The sequence below is a fragment of the Amblyomma americanum genome, chromosome 1 (assembly GCF_052857255.1).
Source record: "Amblyomma americanum isolate KBUSLIRL-KWMA chromosome 1, ASM5285725v1, whole genome shotgun sequence".
Classification (NCBI taxonomy): Eukaryota; Metazoa; Arthropoda; class Arachnida; order Ixodida; family Ixodidae; genus Amblyomma; species Amblyomma americanum.
In genome coordinates, this window is record NC_135497.1 from 369,812,203 (window position 1) to 369,826,111 (window position 13,909).

Consider the following 13,909-nt stretch of genomic DNA (forward strand, 5'->3'; position numbering starts at 1 on the left):
CCGCTCGAGGCCGGGCCCGGGCTCAGCATGGTGGTAATATATCTAGCCCGGGCCTGAAAATGAGGCCTCTGCAGTGCTCTGTTGAGCAGGAAACCAAAGCAGGACATTATGCTGCGAGAACAAACTTCACTGGAGATATTCACGTATACTTGTGCTCAACTAAAGCAAAATGCACAGTGCCTTTCTGTAGTTCCTGGCAGAGGATTGGTTTCAAGGCCTATGCCCATTTATTTACTTGTTTGGTTGGACTTCTCGCATTTCATACAAAAGTAAAGGCGTCAACGACTAACGCAATTAGTGCAGGGCAATCTAAAACTTGCTACAGTGAGCGCAAATGGCCTACGTAATTTACCCATGTAAACTATACAGTGCAGCTCGACTGTGTACCCTGTCGCCGCATGTGAGTAATACATGGGCATTGTGGCGCCTACAAAAGTGGCATGCGCAGTAGTAGGATCGGTCTGCTGCTCGCCACTTTGCAGTACATGTGGAGTATTCCGCCTCGCTTGTTCCGTCGAAAGTACGAGCAGAGCCCTAAAAAGGTCTGCACCTCTTTTACTGACTGGGGCACCGTAAAACTTTTGACAGCTTTAATTTTCTTTGGATCTGGTCGAACACCTTCTTTATCAACTAAGTGACCAAGAACAATTGTTTCACGGTTCCCAAAATGACATTTCTTTGAATTCAGGACAAGACCAGCTCGTGCCATGCAATCAAGCACGATATCCAGATGGCTGTTGTGCTCACGAAATGTTTTGCCAAAAATTGCAATGGCATCCAAATAAGAAACAAATTTGTCACTTTAGTCCACGCAGGATTCTATCCATGAACCGCTCGAATGTTGCAGGTGCATTACATAATCCAAAAGGCATAACGTTAAATTCATAAAGTCCGTCTGGTGTTATGAATGCCGTTTTTATCTGCAGTGTGCATGGGGATTTGCCAGTAGCCTGTTCTCAAATCAATAGAAGAAAAGTATGAAGCTGAGTGCAGACAGTCAATTGCGTCATCTATACGTGGAATTGGGTAGATGACGAGAAAGGCTCATGTTAGTATCTACTTTGACGTCTTTTGACAGCAGGCCCCTCTCGGAGGCGCTTGGCCAGAGAGTTCGAAAACTCTGCAGGCAACGCGGGTGCTCTCAAGCTTTTTAAGCGACATGGGCCTTGACTCGCGTTTGTAATGCTAGAAAATGTGCTTTGTCTTTTTTCGTCTGCCTTCTCCCATCATCATCATCGCCCATCGTGACCTTTTTTTTTCTTCTCTTTCCCTTCCCCAGTGCAGAGTAGCAGGCTAGATATTCATTTTTCCGGCCAACCTCTCAGCCTTTCCCATCAATAAACCCCCCCATATCTCTCTCGGTTACAGAAGGGAGAAAGATACAGGCTCACAGTTACGGTAGAAACAACACCCCTTTACTGTTAATTCAAGTTGCAGTGATTGCCAACAGAAATGGAAGAATTTCACCTTCGTGCCCTGTAGCTTACAGAACATTTGTTGTTTACTTTGTAAGCACGATTAAGGCCATGCGCTCTTCCACGCGTGGCTCCATGGGTTCAGCACTGGCAGCTTCAAATGCATCAACTGACACATTCCTTTCATTTGGAGGAGCAACGCTACAAGCCGTAGTTCTCGAGATGCGCTAGTGAACCATGAGTTTCTTAACCATACCTCGATGATCCTCAAGTCGACATCGCTATGCTTCACTCTTATCCGTTGATAAAAATTCGAGACACTTAGGCGCCGCCTTAAGGGTATAACGCGGTAGCGTCAATGCGTCCTTTCAGCGGCCTGGGGTCCGCTTTTGCATATCGCTACGCAGACACAGACACTTCTATATCTGATATTTATTTTGTTTTTTTTATTTCTATGTCAAATTCGCACAAGGCCATCCTTTTACCAAGTCGAACGAACATTTAAAAATCCATGAGGTGATGAAGGAAAGAGACTATGATGAAATTATATTGCTGTTCCGAAACCTGCAGATGAAAAAGTTTGAATGTTCACTGCCAGCTGAGAATGCTTCAGTCTGCAAATAACCACCCGACTTGTATTTCATTTTATTCGTACACCTTTGAAGGCTATAATGAAAAAAACATTTCTTCAGTGGTCGAAGGTACGAGTCCAGGCTCAATCGTTTTTTTTTTTTTCAGCGCAATTAGTTTTCTTTCTTCAGGGGCACTAAGTAACGGTGGTGGAGCGACGTCACGACCCTCAATAAGGAGTTGTGTAGTGATGTCATTGTACTGTCAGCAGGGACCCCACCATTGCACCAATCTGCGGAAAACCAGATAAGCTGCACCATCCTGATAAAGACCGCGAAATTGCTCCAAACTCGCTGCTTTCGAATTGAACAGCGCCGTGCGCTGACTATCCAGGCCGACGTAACCTAGATACTGCCGCCATTGCAAAAGGTTAAGGTCCGTTGACGCCTACTTATAACGAACATGACTGTGACACGGAATTCATTCCTGTGTCCCGAAGTTTGCAATAAATAGACAAAAACGAACGTCGCAACGCGGACTTCCGTGGTGAATTTTTATGCCATATGCATGCGTGAGCAGTCTTAAAAATTTGGACCGGCGAAGCTTTGGCACGCGTTTCCGAGCCGCTGCGCTTCTCTCTCTCTCGCTTACAAAACACGAGCAGCAGACGCATCGAGATGGAGGCCGATCGATGTCCTCAGGTTTGCGTGTCTTTAGAATGTATACCTTTAATCCGCCTGGTTTCGTCTGGCCGGCCGATTAGGCCTAGCGCTAGTCACACGATCGAAGGTTGGTTGTGACGCAGATATAATTTGGTGCTATAATTCACACGGGCAGATATGACTATTTCCACGTATACAGCACACCAGATGTACCAGAATGTTGTCTTTGCTGACTATAGTGTTCCTGTATATATACCTCCGATGTACAGGACGAGTGACAGTTTGTGGAGAGAGCCCGCGCTGCCGGTACGCGCGGTAGGCCAGCCACGGGTAGACAGCATTCCATGCTGTTGTCAAATTTTTGTACCAACTAAATGGCAGTCATTCTTGTCAAGTTCGTTTGTCAGAATGTCACTGGCAACGTGGCCAACAGCAAAATGGCTGCGCCGCCTGCCCACTTTAGGATAAAAGCCATGCAGTTACTCGGGTTTGGTGACAAGCTTAACCTCAAGTACAGAATGGATTATCAAGAGCTTTCTTTGCCTTGTGAAGTCAATTTTCAATACTCGTCTTGCCAATCGGCTCTTCATATCAATGCACGCTCTGTCAATGGGAAAGAAGATGAAATTGCTCTCCTGCTGGACCAGCTTTCTTCCAAGGTTGACATTTTACTGCTATCTGAAACCTGGTATTCACGTCACTGCAGAATGCTCAATATTGATAGCTATCAAAACTTTTTCCTAAACCGTGCCAATAAACGAGGTGGTAGTGTTGCGATCCATATCACGCCGAGAAAGAAATGCGATATTGTGCCGGATTTCAGTCGGATAACAGATGACTACGAAGTGTTAATGGTGCAAAATAAAAATGAAATTGTTTCGGTTGTCTATCGTCCACCAGATGGAAACGTTGCACTGTTCCTAGACTTTTTTGAAACTTTATTAGAATATGTTTGCGAAAACAGTCTTAACCTGATTTGTGGTGGAGATTTTAATATCGGGATTTTAAAACCTGCTAATTCTGCTCAAGAATTTAACAGAGTACTGCTATCATGTGGTTTTAGAAATGTAATTAGTACGCCTACATGTATAACATGCACTACATCGTCGGCATGGATCTTTTTGTCGTAAATGTTGATGCAGTGGTTTTGAATGCTGGCACGATTTCTTATGACATAAGTGACCATGTTCCAGTTTTCTTGGTTTATAATGCCGGTTTGACTTAAAAACGTCGTCGAACACAACAGTTCAGTTATCAATGCATTACAGCCAATGGACTTGACATGTTTAAACACGCCCTTATGAATCAAAATTGGTCATCTGTATTGACTAAAACAAATTCAAACGATGCTTATAATGCTTTCATTGAAAGTTTTACGCGTATTTATGCCCAAAATTTTCCGATGAAAACAAACAAGTCTTCCAAAAAAACGAGAAAACCATGGGTTACCTGTGAACATCTAAGATTTATCAAAGCAAGGAATCGCCTGTATCGCTCATTTTTACGAACGCGCTCTGAAATAACGTTGAAATAATTTAAGAAACTGTGAAATAAAATAAACGGTGAACACAAGCGGGCAAAGCACGCCTACTACGAACACTTGTTTGCTGATATTGCTTCTCGGCGCCCCTACAAAACCTGGAAAGTGATAAACAATGTCCTAGGTCGAGAAAGCAAAAAGTGTATGCCAGATTCTCTGACGATGATTACATGGCAAAGCACTTGCGGACTATTTGGACTATCATTTTGTAAACATAGCCACTCCAAAAAATGATCTTCCTGATGCATTAGACTTTAGGAGCATTGTTAACGAGACCATTTTTCTGTACCCAACAGATCAATTCGAAGTACATAGCACTTTTTTGAGCTTGAGCAATAGTAAAGCATTAGATATAGATAACTTACAGATTAAACCAGTTAAATACATTTTACCACTCATCACCACGGTACTTACACATATTTTTAATCTCATTCTGGGTTCGGGCACTTTTCCTGATGCGATGAAAAAGGCCAGTCTCTGTCATCTTCAAAGGCGGTGACTAATAATCGGCCAACAATTATCGACCAATATCAGTGCTTCCATTTTTTTCAATGGGCATAGAAAAGATAATTTTCTCTCGCATGAATAAGTTCCTCGAAGATAGAAACATTATCACAAATTCACAGTTTGGTTTCCGGAAAGACAGATCAACGGAGATAGCTCTGTTGACTCTAAAATAATCTAGAAAATATTGAAAAACATGCTTACACTTGCAATATTTATTGATTACAGTAAGGCTTTCGACTCCCTCAATCACAACATTCTTCTAAGTTGCAGGCTTATGGAATTCGTGGAAACTGCTTAACGCTTCTGAAATCTTAACTGCATGAAAGGCAACAGTGCATACATATAACGGGTAACATGTTGTCATTCTTGCCCATTTAATGTGGTTTTCCGCAAGGCAGCATATTAGGTCCTCTTCTATTTAATTTATATGTGAACGATATAGTAAACATAAATAATACAGTTCAGTTCATTATGTATGCCGACGACAACACAATGCTGATCTCTGGTTCCTATATTCAACATATGATAATAAAATGTAATCAGATGCTTGAACAGTTGTCTGCTTGGTCAAAGCAAAATCGAATAAACCCATCTAAGACAAAAGCTGTTATGTTTCATTCTAAAAATAAACCAGTTTTAGCGAGTGAAGTTATTATGTTAGAAGGTCAGGTAGTTGATATTGTCGATCATCATCATGTTCTCGGAGTTCATTTTTCTTCAACACTAAGCTGGGACGGGCACATAAATAACCTTTCCATAAAACTTTCCTCCATCGCTGGTGTAGTATCACGCTGTCGTAGGTTGCTTCCATTATCAGTCAAGCTTGAAATATATAATGCCCTCTTTAACTCTCACTTAACATAGTGTTCTTTAGTTTGGAGCGCAACCAGGAGGTCTAATTTAAGCAAGCTTGCAGTTATTCAGAAGAAGATTGTCCGTTGCATCGCAAATATTGCACTTATGTCATCTTGTAAAGAGTCCTTTTCCTCCCTTAATATTGTTCCAATAGATAACGTATACGACTTTAGTTTATTACAGGCAGCCTGCTACTCCTCCCCACAACAAAAAGCACTATATCTTCGTTGGAGTCTTTAAAACAGCGCTTTACAAATTCAAACAAACACAAGAAACACAGACAAATGGGCAATCCCGCACTTTCTATAAAGATCAGTCCTTGACCCATAACCTTCCTGTTGCGCTCAACAAATACTATTCTATTCATGAATGCAGTGTCAAGCAGCTGCATTCCTTTTTTGCTAATGTATGATTTCTACTGCTGTTGTTGTTCTGTTTGTGATATTTCGTATTGAATTGCACATTGATGTTATTACTCTTTTGTTGTTGTTTTGCTTCGTGTGAGATCTTTTTTTTGTGATATGCAGCATCATGTATGCTAAATGCTGTGTGTAAGCTATGGAAATAGTATAGATCAGTTTCATTTGTGAATTTTTTGGGTGAATGTGTATTTATCTCTTTTTTGTAAACACACGCTACTGCCATGTATTGGGTCTCCTGGGCCTAGTCAAGCTCATAGCTTTTAGCTCAGGAGGCCTTTCGAATTTCTGGAAAAAATAAAATATGTATGTATAACGGGGACGGGGGGGAGTGGAGGGGGAAGGACAAGAAGTTTTGATAACGAATTACAGCAGTGAAATCGCGTTAATTCAGCAGCAGCAGCCTGACTATGCCCACTGCAGGGCAATGGCCTCTCCCATATCTCTCCAGTTACCCCTGTCTTCTGGCAGCTGCGCCCATCCTATCCACGCAAACTTCCTAACTTTCCGCCCACCTAACTTTCTGCCGCCCCCGATATGCTTACCTTATCTTGAAATCCATTCCGTTACTCTTAAGGACCATCGGTTATTTTGCCTTTGCCCTGCCCAAACTTATTTCTTCCTCTTGACTTCGACTAAGATTTCATTAACCCGCGTTCCCTCACCCATTCTGCCCACTTCCGGTATCTTAGCGTGACACGAATCATTTTCGTTTCCATAGCTTGATGCATTGTCTTTAAGTCGGGCCCTTTTTGTTATCCTCCATGTTTCTGCCCCATGCATTAGTACCGGTAAGATATAGCTGTGATATTCTTTTCTCTTGAGGGATATTAGTAAACTACCACTCATGATCTGAGAGAACCTGCCAAATGCGCTCCACCCCATTCTTATTCGGCTAGTTATTTCGCTCTCGTGATTCGGATCTATGGTCACTACCTGCCCTAAGTAGTCCTTTACCACTTCCAGCACCTCGCTACCAATTGTAAACTGCTGTTCCCTTCCGAGACTGTTGAACATTACTTTGGTTTTCTGTATGGTAATTTTTAGACCCACTGTTCTGTTCTGCCTGTCTAACTCATTGATCATGATTTGCAGTTCACCTCCTGAGTGACTCAGCAAGGCAATGCCATCAGCGAATCACAGGTTACTAAGCTATTCTCCATTAATTCTTGTCTCCAACTCTTTCCAATTCAGAATACCTGTGGTGAACAGGAGGTGAATAGCATTGGCGAGACCGTGCCTATCTGCCTGTCATCCTTACTTATAGGAATTTTGATGATGATGAGTTTTTTATGGCGCAAGGGAAGCTTTGGCCAAAGATCGCCATGGCACAAGTTCTACTTTTCATTGCACAAGGTGGGGTCGAAGACCCATTTCCCAAGCATTTCACCCTTAAGAAGCCGAGAACCAGACCAGGGGGAAGCTTGTGCCCATTGTGTCACCGGTGGGTACCCGGTGGCACTGGGGATCGAACCCTGCGCCTACCACATGCGAGGCGGATGCTCAAGCCACTAGGCCATCGCTGCGGTGCGTATAGGAATTTTATTGCTGAGTTTATGGAGTACAATGATAGCTGTGTCTCCATTATAAATATCTTCGAGTATTTTTACACCCTGATTCCGCAGTGCCTGTGTGACTGCTGAGGTTTCAACTGAGTCAAATGCCTTCTCGCAATCTGTGAAAGGGTCTGTCTGACCACTTGATTTCAATACGGTACCATAGTTTCGGCTTCGCTTTTCTTTGCTTCGCGCGAGCCCGCAGCGGCGGCTGTCGGCCGTGCATCAGCCAGCCAACAGAGGACAGCTGCGTGCCGTTTCAGACGCTGATTGGCGCCGCTGCGCGTTCCCCTCGCTTCCATCCGCAAGATTCTTCCATTCCAGTGAGGGCTCCAAAACTGCATGCCTTCTCACTCGTGACACGCCCGCTTGTGAGAGGGCTCCATCGTTACCGCGTCGCGCCGTGAAAGATGCCGCGAGACTTTTATGATTTTGGAGCTGTTCTGCTTTGACGCTTCCGGCAGTGGGCACGCAGTATAGCATTGATGGAAATGCGAAAAATATGCATTATCGCGCTGTGCCCATCTCAACAGCAGACGACCATTATGCAGTCCTTAAGAAAAAAAAAATACCGTGATGAAAGCGTTTTCTGTCACTTTTGTCGGGATGATTCGATAATGAACTTCGGCTAGTTGGAACATTTTTTGCGGTTCCTTGAAGTTCGAATTAACGAGCTTTGACTGTATATCCACACCGCGTCCATTCCGCGAGATTGACACGTAGCTCGGGTAGCCTCGCAGTGAGCTCGAAGTCCCTTCGAGACAAGGCAATGCTGGGCTCGCATGGATGATTTTAAAGGGGCCCAGAAAGGGGGTCTCAATAAAGGTGCAATATGTCTGGGTTTTTAAAAAACGACGGTTCATAATTATCCCCCAGCAAGAATTATTTTAATGCGTTTTGTGGAAGCTGAGTTATATGCAGACAAAATTTGAACTTCCGCGTCTTCGCGCCTTTCCCTCTCTCGCTAAAGTGGTTATTGGGGGGGAGAACTTTCATACGCGGAGGAGGGAGAGAAGGGGGGAAGCGCAGCCCGGTAACTGCCTCCTTGTGCAGGGGAACACCGCAACTCGGCTGCACGCCAAAACCGCGGCGCTCCTCCGCCGGCCCCACTCATTCGGCCCCTTCCCTACGTCCGCCGGCTGCGGCGCGCGCGGAGTGGCCGCGGTAGCGCGTGACGTCTGAAAGAATTTGGTGCTGTGAGCCAATGATAACCCCCGGCTGCTGACGTCATTTGGACGACGTGACGCCGTATGCCAGGTTTTCGCGCGAATGCCCGGCACCGCGCGTCCGTCGCCGCGAGGTGCGAAAGCGGGAATTTTTAAAAATGTACTGTAAATTTCCCGCTCGCTTTTGAGGTCTCGTACGCGGCATGGACGCTCGGTGGCCTGTACTCTACATAGTGCAAGCATTTTAAAGCCAAGCTCAAACACCCCTTTCTGTGGCCCTTTAAGGAGTAAGCCTTTCTTGGCTCACGAGTGGCGTGAAGAGAAGTTGTAGGCGGAACTTTGCGGGCTGAAGTTGTCCGCACAAACTGTCAAGTTGTATGGTAAATAAAATAAATTGTAAAAGTTGATTAAGCAACAGTTGATTAGCCACATATATGTAATGAAATAAAAACCAAAAATAGAAACAAATTAAATTAAAAGAAAAAAAATAAAGGTAAAAATTAAAAAAAACAAAACCCAATAAAAAATAAAACCTTAAAAATTGAGGGAGAAAGAGAGGACAGGGAAAGGCTTTCGCATTTCCGCTCTTGAGCAGACTCAAGTGCAATCATATTTTTCCCCTGCTTTCTGTTGCATACGTGTTACGCCCATCGTTATCGCCTTGTACGCCGAATATTTTTGACGATCATGCTCGCGATGATGGCCGCATTCCTGCACGAGTGCTTCTGGCGCCTGCGTCTTCGTTGCAACCGAGCACCATGTCCGGGGGCTGTCGAACTATCGAATTTTTAACTGCCGCGTCAATCTCATTCTTGCGAGTTGTAAATGGGCACAGCTGCATGGTGTTGCTGCGTTTGTACTTTGCCATTTGTTTCAGTTGTGCAACACGGTGGCCCTTGCGCTCTGCCAATTGTTTAAAAAATGGAGCTCTGCACATTGTGCAGGGTTAGTGCAGGATTTGTGCGCTCCATAGGCAGAACTGTCGACGATGCTTCAGCCAGCACAGGGGCTGATCAAAGCTGTCCTGGCTCACAAGGATAAGGTGGTGACTGAGTCGATGAATTGCTTTTCAGTGACGTTAGCACAAGTGTGCAAGAAAGCGTGACTGAACTGGCTAACATAGATGAAAAACCGAGATGATTTAATGCGGAGAGAATATAACAAAGCTTTTGTAAACCTTTGTAAAGCGAAGTGTGGACCCACCCCTCAGCACATTGGAACTACTGTGCTCGAAAGTGTGGACAGAGTATGTATGGGCTGTTCAACTAAACAGTGTATGCCATATTTCACAAAGGTGTCTCTTCAATTATACAGCGTAAAACTTGGAATTGAAGACCCCTCAGGTGCGACTATGCGCCAATAATTACAATTATAATGGTGTAGCGCGTCTACATTGCACTCAAACTTTTCTGGCGCTGTTTGGAAATCTAAGAGACTTAGAAACTAAAAGTTACATACTCCCTAGTTCTTCTAAACCAATGTTTGAATGCTTCAGATTCGAAATTTTTAGTGCTCCAGACCGCTCCTATATCGACGTTCCCCTGCTCCAAAGTGCTCAAAATTGGAAATCTTAATGCTCCAAAAATAGCTCCAAATTGCATTTTATCAGTAGCATCAATGATTTTGTGATCGTTATGGAGTGTTTTAATTACCCGTTCGAGGTCGTGATGTCATAACCGTCTCGACCAATTCCGATTTTGTCGACACACCAACTACGGTGGTTTCTGTGCTGAACGGGATCCTTGAGGCTATCGCGTTGAAAGGCACCGTCGTAAGATGCAATACGGAAACGTTCTCACGTGCACCTTTATTTTTCATTTGCTTCGCATAAAGCACGGCCGCGTCGCAGAGCTCTTTCGGACCGGTGGTTTGAAGAAATCCTGTTACTACTGTTAACTAACATTAAAAGGCATCTAAACAACAGAGATTAGGCAGATATGTTTTACCTAATAAAAGCTTGTAGTCTTTTTATTTTTCGTTGTTCCCTTTTAGCCATTAACGAAGAATGCTCCAACTTAAACACCTGTTAAACATAGTGTTGGGGAAATAACTTTCAGCTTTCCCAAGCGCGCACATTTTGCACAGGGAAAAGGCAGAGGCAACTGGTAAATACTGCGGTAACAAACGAAGACATAAGAAACAGTTCCAAGTTTATTCGTATGTAGCCAACTGCCCAGAGAGCGGCTCGCATGAAGAACATTAGCTTTAAAAAATGGTTTCGCTAGGCTGCTTGTGGAAGGTATCGTTTCAAAGCCACCATGGCTTCATTCCAATTCTAAAGTTTTAACGAAACCAGCTGTGCCGCCAATGCAGCTTTGGAGAAATCCGTGTGGCCGGATTCGTTCAAACCCTTTCAAATACAGTGCGCTATATCAAGTACATAAAAAATTACGGAAACCACGGAGAAATGTTTTAACTTAGTAAGTCGTATTACCGGCTTTCTATTAATTTTCGTATTTCAGTGGTGTATCGAGTATCTGTATCGGAAACCAGTTTTGGTTCGCTAACTTGTATAGGTATCGGAAATGCAATTTTTGAGGGCATCGGTATCGAATATACTTTTTTTAAGTGCCGTGCCCTGCCCTGCTAAATACCACTTCGTAACTCAAGCGAAAATTCCAGTGAGTCCACTACTCCCTCTTCCTCATGGTCGAGCAATGCCAAGCCGTTCCCCACACGCATAACGCTTGTCAAACCTCCGTGGCGGAGTGGCCGACTGATACCACCCCGCTGGCCAGGACTGGTGGTGCGAGTGTGGCTGGTGGCGCCGGCACCTATGGGGCTCTGCCTCGATGCGCGCACTCACCGCTAGGGGCTCCACCTGGAGGGGTACGTGCACCGATAATTGACTTGTAGCTCCTCCGTCGTGAACTGAACGAAGTCTCGAGATCACGGCAGCCTTGGTCAAAATGCAGTCCACGGCTGTTTTACGGCGCATGCCTGGACACGACACCATACGCCGATCTTGACACCAGGCACACGCCGTCAGTAGCACCGACGTGTACGTCGGTCACCGCTACCGAAGCCTTTACGTTTGCTGGTGATAGTCCGGCAGGGTTTGCAGAAGAACGTCCGTGATAGCAGGATTTACGGGAGGACACAGGGCGGATGGTGTGTTCGGACGACTAGGGAAACGACCTTCAGAACTGTCTGTTCCTCCACGCACACACGCGCGCAATTCTTTTTTGATCATTTTCTATTTTTCCGAATTGGGGGGTGCATTTCGATGGAAGCGAACTGCGAAAACGCCCCTGTGTTGTGCGATGTCAGCGCGCGGTGGTCGAAATTAATCCGGAGCCCTCACTGGCCATGCGTCGCTTCCGGACGTTAAACCCCGCATACCACCACCTCTTCGCCTTAAGCCCGGGATACGTGGAGCGTTTTTTGGGCGATTTTCGCCCGACGGCGCGCATTTGACGCCCGGTCTCGAAAAAAACGCCCGCCGCCGCCGATCTAGCCCCGCCAGATATTGACGCGCGGCGTCCGGAGAGACCGGAAGCGGCAGCCGGAGCAAGCCAATAGCAGCGCAGAAAGCCCGCTCTTCCGGTTTGGCCGCCTCCGCCGCCGCCGCCGCCAACATGGCCGACGAGCTCTGCTGTGTTTATTGCACAAAAATGTTGTTATCGTGAAAATAAACGCTTCACGAGACATGAAATGTCACTTTTTTTGGAGAACAGGACCGAATCTTGGATAGAAATGCCCGCTTTTCCTCCCTGAAGCGAAGGTGCCGAAGAAAACCGCAGCCGATGGTAGCCACGGCTGAGCGGGCGTCGAAAGGTACGCGACCGCATGCATTCGAGCGCGCAAAACCTTGTAGATATCTATGCACGCGTGCTGCAATCAGTACAGTGGTGTCTAAATGAACAATTTCTTTATTCTGAATAAGGAGTCAGCGTCGCTGCTCTCAATGAGTTCCCCGCTCAATGGTATTTGCCACTTGTTGATCATATTGCTTCCGCGCTGAGAGATGCGCGGCGGCGGGCTGCCGCTTTTTCGCTCCATGTATCTCCGGCCGGGCGTCGCGCCGCCGCGACGTTTTCTGCCGCGCGAACATCGTCGGAAAAAACGTCGCATGTATCCCGGGCCTTACGGAGAAGAGTGGTTTTAGAAGGGCTGTGCGTTAGTTGTCCTCAGCTTGAAAGGCCTGCGGGACTGTTATGAAGCCGCCTTGCAGGGTCAAAGCAGCAGGAGTGCTTCCTCCGTTGTACTGACCTTCAGAACTGAATCACATCGACTCCCGCGCTAAAATTTTTTTCTTTTTGTTTTTTTTTCTCTCTATTTCTCTACTGCAATTCACGCCCTCTCCCCTGTTATTTTATGCTCACCTGACTCGACTCCATCGCGCGCGTTTACCACATTCCCAGGTAGCACCGAAACATTACAACACTGTTACATTTTTGTTTCGGTCAAACGTTAATTCAATGCTCTTAATGTTTTATTTTTGTCGAACGTTTTCCTAATGTTACAAATAAATGTTCGTATAATATTTCCTTAACATTAATTGAATATTTGACAACATAAACTTAACATTCTCGAAAACTGGAAAGCAACCCTGCAAAAGCATTCTTGTGTATGTTTGGGCAGGGTTTCAGGTTCGGCAGTTGTGTCGATATCGCAACTTACACAACTTGCAATACTTTGCAAGAACCAAAAATAACGGCAGCACTGGAGCTCCGCTATACAGCGCAACATGCAACTCGTATTCACTCACCTCCGAACGGATACCATGGAGTCAAGCTTATAAACCCATTATTGCGGGTGTCTCATGAGGGATAGCCGCAATTCATGGAGTTCAGTTAGGGTTCAGCATTTGAGGTCGCTACCCTCAACGTGAGGGGTAGCGAAATCGAAAGTGCCATAATCGACTTAAGCACCTCTTGCAGAGATGGAGCGTCAGTGTAGCTGGCATCCGGGAAACGAAATTATCTTCTGAAGAGGAGACTAAATGTGCTCTCAATTCGTTCTTGCATAAATATAACATTATTGTCAGCAACTCGAAAGGCCTCTCTGGAGGATATTTGCTTTTCCTCAACAAATTAGATTCTTCCAACCTCTCGTTTAGGTGAGGAGCGCCTTATATGCTGTGACCTTGCTATTTCAGGTGAACAGTGGCGTGTCATTTGTGTGTATGCATGCGCCTGTAAATCAACGAGAAAGAGGGGTTTTATTTATGTCGTTGGATAACGTTCTGCGCATGGATCTCAAAATCATATGACTTG